The sequence below is a fragment of the Salvelinus fontinalis genome, unplaced genomic scaffold (assembly GCF_029448725.1).
Source record: "Salvelinus fontinalis isolate EN_2023a unplaced genomic scaffold, ASM2944872v1 scaffold_0260, whole genome shotgun sequence".
NCBI lineage: Eukaryota > Metazoa > Chordata > Actinopteri > Salmoniformes > Salmonidae > Salvelinus > Salvelinus fontinalis.
In genome coordinates, this window is record NW_026600469.1 from 152,082 (window position 1) to 161,619 (window position 9,538).

The window sequence follows — 9,538 nt, forward strand, 5'->3', positions numbered from 1 at the left end:
TGTATCTGTCTATTTAACCTGTCAGTGTGTATATTGATGTGATGTATCTGTCTATTTAACCTGTCAGTGTGAATATTGATGTGATGTATCTGTCTGAGTCTATTTAACCTGTCAGTGTGTATATTGATGTGATGTATCTGTCTATTTAACCTGTCAGTGTGTATATTGATGTGATGTATCTGTCTATTTAACCTGTCAGTGTGTATATTGATGTGATGTATCTGTCTGAGTCTATTTAACCTGTCAGTGTGTATATTGATGTGTTGTATCTGTCTATTTAACCTGTCAGTGTGTATATTGATGTGATGTATCTTTCTATTTAACCTGTCAGTGTGTATATTGATGTGTTGTCTGAGTCTATTTAACCTGTCAGTGTGTATATTGATGTGATTTATCTGTCTATTTAACCTGTCAGTGTGTATATTGATGTGATGTATCTGTCTATTTAACCTGTCAGTGTGTATATTGATGTGTTGTATCTGTCTGAGTCTATTTAACCTGTCAGTGTGTATATTGATGTGATGTATCTGTCTATTTAACCTGTCAGTGTGTATATTGATGTGATGTATCTGTCTATTTAACCTGTCAGTGTGTATATTGATGTGTTGTGTCTGTCTATTTAACCTGTCAGTGTGTATATTGATGTGATGTATCTGTCTATTTAACCTGTCAGTGTGTATATTGATGTGATGTATCTGTCTATTTAACCTGTCAGTGTGTATATTGATGTGATGTATCTGTCTATTTAACCTGTCAGTGTGTATATTGATGTGATGTATCTGTCTATTTAACCTGTCAGTGTGTATATTGATGTGATGTATCTGTCTATTTAACCTGTCAGTGTGTATATTGATGTGTTGTATCTGTCTGAGTCTATTTAACCTGTCAGTGTGTATATTGATGTGATGTATCTGTCTGAGTCTATTTAACCTGTCAGTGTGTATATTGATGTGATGTATCTGTCTATTTAACCTGTCAGTGTGTATATTGATGTGTTGTATCTGTCTATTTAACCTGTCAGTGTGTATATTGATGTGTTATCTGAGTCTATTTAACCTGTCAGTGTGTATATTGATGTGTTGTATCTGTCTATTTAACCTGTCAGTGTGTATATTGATGTGATGTCTGAGTCTATTTAACCTGTCAGTGTGTATATTGATGTGATGTATCTGTCTGAGTCTATTTAACCTGTCAGTGTGTATATTGATGTGATGTATCTGTCTATTTAACCTGTCAGTGTGTATATTGATGTGTTGTATCTGTCTATTTAACCTGTCAGTGTGTATATTGATGTGTTGTATCTGTCTATTTAACCTGTCAGTGTGTATATTGATGTGTTGTCTGAGTCTATTTAACCTGTCAGTGTGTATATTGATGTGTTATCTGAGTCTATTTAACCTGTCAGTGTGTATATTGATGTGATGTATCTGTCTATTTAACCTGTCAGTGTGTATATTGATGTGATGTATCTGTCTGAGTCTATTGAACCTGTCAGTGTGTATATTGATGTGATGTATCTGTCTATTTAACCTGTCAGTGTGTATATTGATGTGTTGTCTGAGTCTATTTAACCTGTCAGTGTGTATATTGATGTGATGTATCTGTCTGAGTCTATTGAACCTGTCAGTGTGTATATTGATGTGATGTATCTGTCTATTTAACCTGTCAGTGTGTATATTGATGTGTTGTCTGAGTCTATTTAACCTGTCAGTGTGTATATTGATGTGATGTATCTGTCTATTTAACCTGTCAGTGTGTATATTGATGTGTTATCTGAGTCTATTTAACCTGTCAGTGTGTATATTGATGTGATGTATCTGTCTATTTAACCTGTCAGTGTGTATATTGATGTGATGTATCTGTCTGAGTCTATTTAACCTGTCAGTGTGTATATTGATGTGATGTATCTGTCTATTTAACCTGTCAGTGTGAATATTGATGTGATGTCTGAGTCTATTTAACCTGTCAGTGTGTATATTGATGTGATGTATCTGTCTGAGTCTATTTAACCTGTCAGTGTGTATATTGATGTGATGTATCTGTCTATTTAACCTGTCAGTGTGAATATTGATGTGATGTATCTGTCTATTTAACCTGTCAGTGTGTATATTGATGTGTTGTATCTGTCTATTTAACCTGTCAGTGTGTATATTGATGTGATGTCTGAGTCTATTTAACCTGTCAGTGTGTATATTGATGTGTTATATCTGTCTGAGTCTATTTAACCTGTCAGTGTGTATATTGATGTGATGTATCTGTCTATTTAACCTGTCAGTGTGAATATTGATGTGTTGTATCTGTCTATTTAACCTGTCAGTGTGTATATTGATGTGTTGTATCTGTCTATTTAACCTGTCAGTGTGTATATTGATGTGATGTATCTGTCTATTTAACCTGTCAGTGTGTATATTGATGTGTTGTATCTGTCTATTTAACCTGTCAGTGTGTATATTGATGTGTTATCTGAGTCTATTTAACCTGTCAGTGTGTATATTGATGTGTTGTATCTGTCTATTTAACCTGTCAGTGTGTATATATTAATGTGTTGTCTGAGTCTATTTAACCTGTCAGTGTGTATATTGATGTGATGTATCTGTCTATTTAACCTGTCAGTGTGTATATTGATGTGATGTATCTGTCTATTTAACCTGTCAGTGTGAATATTGATGTGATGTATCTGTCTGAGTCTATTTAACCTGTCAGTGTGTATATTGATGTGATGTATCTGTCTATTTAACCTGTCAGTGTGTATATTGATGTGTTGTATCTGTCTATTTAACCTGTCAGTGTGAATATTGATGTGATGTATCTGTCTGAGTCTATTTAACCTGTCAGTGTGTATATTGATGTGTTATCTGAGTCTATTTAACCTGTCAGTGTGTATATTGATGTGTTGTATCTGTCTATTTAACCTGTCAGTGTGTATATTGATGTGTTGTTTGAGTCTATTTAACCTGTCAGTGTGTATATTGATGTGTTGTATCTGTCTATTTAACCTGTCAGTGTGTATATTGATGTGATGTCTGAGTCTATTTAACCTGTCAGTGTGTATATTGATGTGATGTATCTGTCTGAGTCTATTTAACCTGTCAGTGTGTATATTGATGTGATGTATCTGTCTATTTAACCTGTCAGTGTGTATATTGATGTGATGTCTGAGTCTATTTAACCTGTCAGTGTGTATATTGATGTGTTGTATCTGTCTGAGTCTATTTAACCTGTCAGTGTGTATATTGATGTGATGTATCTGTCTATTTAACCTGTCAGTGTGTATAATGATGTGATGTATCTGTCTATTTAACCTGTCAGTGTGTATATTGATGTGATGTCTGAGTCTATTTAACCTGTCAGTGTGTATATTGATGTGTTGTATCTGTCTGAGTCTATTTAACCTGTCAGTGTGTATATTGGTGTGATGTATCTGTCTATTTAACCTGTCAGTGTGTATATTGATGTGATGTCTGAGTCTATTTAACCTGTCAGTGTGTATATTGATGTGTTGTATCTGTCTATTTAACCTGTCAGTGTGTATATTGATGTGATGTATCTGTCTGAGTCTATTTAACCTGTCAGTGTGTATATTGATGTGATGTATCTGTCTATTTAACCTGTCAGTGTGTATATTGATGTGTTATATCTGTCTGAGTCTATTTAACCTGTCAGTGTGTATATTGATGTGATGTATCTGTCTATTTAACCTGTCAGTGTGAATATTGATGTGTTGTATCTGTCTATTTAACCTGTCAGTGTGTATATTGATGTGTTATCTGAGTCTATTTAACCTGTCAGTGTGTATATTGATGTGTTGTATCTGTCTGAGTCTATTTAACCTGTCAGTGTGAATATTGATGTGATGTATCTGTCTATTTAACCTGTCAGTGTGTATATTGATGTGTTGTCTGAGTCTATTTAACCTGTCAGTGTGTATATTGATGTGATGTATCTGTCTATTTAACCTGTCAGTGTGTATATTGATGTGTTGTATCTGTCTATTTAACCTGTCAGTGTGTATATTGATGTGATGTATCTGTCTATTTAACCTGTCAGTGTGTATATTGATGTGATGTATCTGTCTATTTAACCTGTCAGTGTGTATATTGATGTGATGTATCTGTCTATTTAACCTGTCAGTGTGTATATTGATGTGATGTATCTGTCTATTTAACCTGTCAGTGTGAATATTGATGTGTTGTATCTGTCTATTTAACCTGTCAGTGTGTATATTGATGTGTTATCTGAGTCTATTTAACCTGTCAGTGTGTATATTGATGTGTTGTATCTGTCTGAGTCTATTTAACCTGTCAGTGTGTATATTGATGTGATGTATCTGTCTATTTAACCTGTCAGTGTGTATATTGATGTGATGTATCTGTCTATTTAACCTGTCAGTGTGTATATTGATGTGATGTATCTGTCTATTTAACCTGTCAGTGTGTATATTGATGTGATGTCTGAGTCTATTTAACCTGTCAGTGTGTATATTGGTGTGTATATTGATGTGATGTCTGAGTCTATTTAACCTGTCAGTGTGAATATTGATGTGTTGTATCTGTCTATTTAACCTGTCAGTGTGTATATTGATGTGATGTATCTGTCTATTTAACCTGTCAGTGTGTATATTGATGTGTTGTATCTGTCTATTTAACTTGTCAGTGTGAATATTGATGTGATGTATCTGTCTATTCAACCTGTCAGTGTGTATATTGATGTGTAGTATCTGTCTGAGTCTATTTAACCTGTCAGTGTGTATATTGATGTGATGTCTGAGTCTATTTAACCTGTCAGTGTGTATATTGATGTGATGTATCTGTCTATTTAACCTGTCAGTGTGTATATTGATGTGATGTATCTGTCTATTTAACCTGTCAGTGTGTATATTGATGTGTTGTATCTGTCTGAGTCTATTTAACCTGTCAGTGTGTATATTGATGTGATGTATCTGTCTGAGTCTATTTAACCTGTCAGTGTGTATATTGATGTGATGTATCTGTCTATTTAACCTGTCAGTGTGTATATTGATGTGTTGTATCTGTCTGAGTCTATTTAACCTGTCAGTGTGTATATTGATGTGATGTCTGAGTCTATTTAACCTGTCAGTGTGTATATTGATGTGATGTATCTGTCTATTTAACCTGTCAGTGTGTATATTGATGTGTTGTATCTGTCTATTTAACCTGTCAGTGTGAATATTGATGTGTTGTCTGAGTCTATTTAACCTGTCAGTGTGTATATTGATGTGTTATATCTGTCTATTTAACCTGTCAGTGTGTATATTGATGTGTTATATCTGTCTATTTAACCTGTCAGTGTGTATATTGATGTGATGTATCTGTCTATTTAACCTGTCAGTGTGTATATTGATGTGATGTATCTGTCTGAGTCTATTTAACCTGTCAGTGTGTATATTGATGTGATGTATCTGTCTATTTAACCTGTCAGTGTGTATATTGATGTGTTGTATCTGTCTGAGTCTATTTAACCTGTCAGTGTGTATATTGATGTGTTTTCTGAGTCTATTTAACCTGTCAGTGTGTATATTGATGTGATGTATCTGTCTATTTAACCTGTCAGTGTGTATATTGATGTGTTGTATCTGTCTGAGTCTATTTAACCTGTCAGTGTGTATATTGATGTGTTATATCTGTCTATTTAACCTGTCAGTGTGTATATTGATGTGATGTATCTGTCTATTTAACCTGTCAGTGTGTATATTGATGTGTTGTATCTGTCTGAGTCTATTTAACCTGTCAGTGTGTATATTGATGTGTTGTCTGAGTCTATTTAACCTGTCAGTGTGTATATTGATGTGATGTATCTTTCTATTTAACCTGTCAGTGTGAATATTGATGTGTTGTATCTGTCTATTTAACCTGTCAGTGTGTATATTGATGTGATGTATCTGTCTATTTAACCTGTCAGTGTGTATATTGATGTGATGTATCTGTCTATTTAACCTGTCAGTGTGTATATTGATGTGTTGTATCTGTCTGAGTCTATTTAACCTGTCAGTGTGTATATTGATGTGTTGTATCTGTCTATTTAACCTGTCAGTGTGAATATTGATGTGTTGTATCTGTCTGAGTCTATTTAACCTGTCAGTGTGTATATTGATGTGTTGTTTGAGTCTATTTAACCTGTCAGTGTGTATATTGATGTGATGTATCTGTCTATTTAACCTGTCAGTGTGTATATTGATGTGTTGTATCTGTCTATTTAACCTGTCAGTGTGTATATTGATGTGTTGTATCTGTCTGAGTCTATTTAACCTGTCAGTGTGTATATTGATGTGTTGTATCTGTCTATTTAACCTGTCAGTGTGTATATTGATGTGATGTCTGAGTCTATTTAACCTGTCAGTGTGTATATTGATGTGATGTCTGAGTCTATTTAACCTGTCAGTGTGTATATTGATGTGTTGTATCTGTCTATTTAACCTGTCAGTGTGTATATTGATGTGATGTCTGAGTCTATTTAACCTGTCAGTGTGTATATTGATGTGTTGTATCTGTCTATTTAACCTGTCAGTGTGTATATTGATGTGTTGTATCTGTCTATTTAACCTGTCAGTGTGTATATTGATGTGATGTCTGAGTCTATTTAACCTGTCAGTGTGTATATTGATGTGATGTCTGAGTCTATTTAACCTGTCAGTGTGTATATTGATGTGTTGTATCTGTCTATTTAACCTGTCAGTGTGTATATTGATGTGATGTATCTGTCTATTTAACCTGTCAGTGTGTATATTGATGTGATGTATCTGTCTATTTAACCTGTCAGTGTGTATATTGATGTGTTATCTGAGTCTATTTAACCTGTCAGTGTGTATATTGATGTGTTGTATCTGTCTATTTAACCTGTCAGTGTGTATATTGATGTGATGTATCTGTCTATTTAACCTGTCAGTGTGTATATTGATGTGATGTATCTGTCTATTTAACCTGTCAGTGTGTATATTGATGTGTTGTATCTGTCTGAGTCTATTTAACCTGTCAGTGTGTATATTGATGTGATGTATCTGTCTGAGTCTATTTAACCTGTCAGTGTGTATATTGATGTGATGTATCTGTCTATTTAACCTGTCAGTGTGTATATTGATGTGTTGTATCTGTCTATTTAACCTGTCAGTGTGTATATTGATGTGTTATCTGAGTCTATTTAACCTGTCAGTGTGTATATTGATGTGTTGTATCTGTCTATTTAACCTGTCAGTGTGTATATTGATGTGATGTCTGAGTCTATTTAACCTGTCAGTGTGTATATTGATGTGATGTATCTGTCTGAGTCTATTTAACCTGTCAGTGTGTATATTGATGTGTTGTATCTGTCTATTTAACCTGTCAGTGTGTATATTGATGTGTTGTCTGAGTCTATTTAACCTGTCAGTGTGTATATTGATGTGTTATCTGAGTCTATTTAACCTGTCAGTGTGTATATTGATGTGATGTATCTGTCTATTTAACCTGTCAGTGTGTATATTGATGTGATGTATCTGTCTGAGTCTATTGAACCTGTCAGTGTGTATATTGATGTGATGTATCTGTCTATTTAACCTGTCAGTGTGTATATTGATGTGTTGTCTGAGTCTATTTAACCTGTCAGTGTGTATATTGATGTGATGTATCTGTCTGAGTCTATTGAACCTGTCAGTGTGTATATTGATGTGATGTATCTGTCTATTTAACCTGTCAGTGTGTATATTGATGTGTTGTCTGAGTCTATTTAACCTGTCAGTGTGTATATTGATGTGATGTATCTGTCTATTTAACCTGTCAGTGTGTATATTGATGTGTTATCTGAGTCTATTTAACCTGTCAGTGTGTATATTGATGTGATGTATCTGTCTATTTAACCTGTCAGTGTGTATATTGATGTGATGTATCTGTCTGAGTCTATTTAACCTGTCAGTGTGTATATTGATGTGATGTATCTGTCTATTTAACCTGTCAGTGTGAATATTGATGTGATGTCTGAGTCTATTTAACCTGTCAGTGTGTATATTGATGTGATGTATCTGTCTGAGTCTATTTAACCTGTCAGTGTGTATATTGATGTGATGTATCTGTCTATTTAACCTGTCAGTGTGTATATTGATGTGATGTATCTGTCTATTTAACCTGTCAGTGTGTATATTGATGTGATGTATCTGTCTATTTAACCTGTCAGTGTGTATATTGATGTGATGTCTGAGTCTATTTAACCTGTCAGTGTGTATATTGATGTGATGTATCTGTCTATTTAACCTGTCAGTGTGAATATTGATGTGATGTCTGAGTCTATTTAACCTGTCAGTGTGTATATTGATGTGTTGTATCTGTCTATTTAACCTGTCAGTGTGAATATTGATGTGTTGTCTGAGTCTATTTAACCTGTCAGTGTGTATATTGATGTGATGTATCTGTCTGAGTCTATTTAACCTGTCAGTGTGTATATTGATGTGTTGTCTGAGTCTATTTAACCTGTCAGTGTGTATATTGATGTGTTGTCTGAGTCTATTTAACCTGTCAGTGTGTATATTGATGTGATGTATCTGTCTATTTAACCTGTCAGTGTGTATATTGATGTGTTGTATCTGTCTATTTAACCTGTCAGTGTGTATATTGATGTGTTGTATCTGTCTATTTAACCTGTCAGTGTGTATATTGATGTGATGTATCTGTCTGAGTCTATTTAACCTGTCAGTGTGTATATTGATGTGATGTATCTGTCTATTTAACCTGTCAGTGTGTATATTGATGTGATGTCTGAGTCTATTTAACCTGTCAGTGTGTATATTGATGTGTTGTATCTGTCTATTTAACCTGTCAGTGTGTATATTGATGTGTTGTATCTGTCTATTTAACCTGTCAGTGTGTATATTGATGTGATGTCTGAGTCTATTTAACCTGTCAGTGTGTATATTGATGTGATGTATCTGTCTATTTAACCTGTCAGTGTGTATATTGATGTGATGTCTGAGTCTATTTAACCTGTCAGTGTGTATATTGATGTGTTGTATCTGTCTATTTAACCTGTCAGTGTGTATATTGATGTGATGTATCTGTCTATTTAACCTGTCAGTGTGTATATTGATGTGATGTATCTGTCTGAGTCTATTTAACCTGTCAGTGTGTATATTGATGTGTTGTATCTGTCTGAGTCTATTTAACCTGTCAGTGTGTATATTGATGTGATGTATCTGTCTATTTAACCTGTCAGTGTGTATATTGATGTGATGTATCTGTCTATTTAACCTGTCAGTGTGTATATTGATGTGTTGTATCTGTCTATTTAACCTGTCAGTGTGTATATTGATGTGTTGTATCTGTCTGAGTCTATTTAACCTGTCAGTGTGTATATTGATGTGTTGTCTGAGTCTATTTAACCTGTCAGTGTGTATATTGATGTGATGTATCTGTCTATTTAACCTGTCAGTGTGTATATTGATGTGATGTATCTGTCTATTTAACCTGTCAGTGTGAATATTGATGTGTTGTCTGAGTCTATTTAACCTGTCAGTGTGTATATTGATGTGATGTATCTGTCTATTTAACCTGTCAGT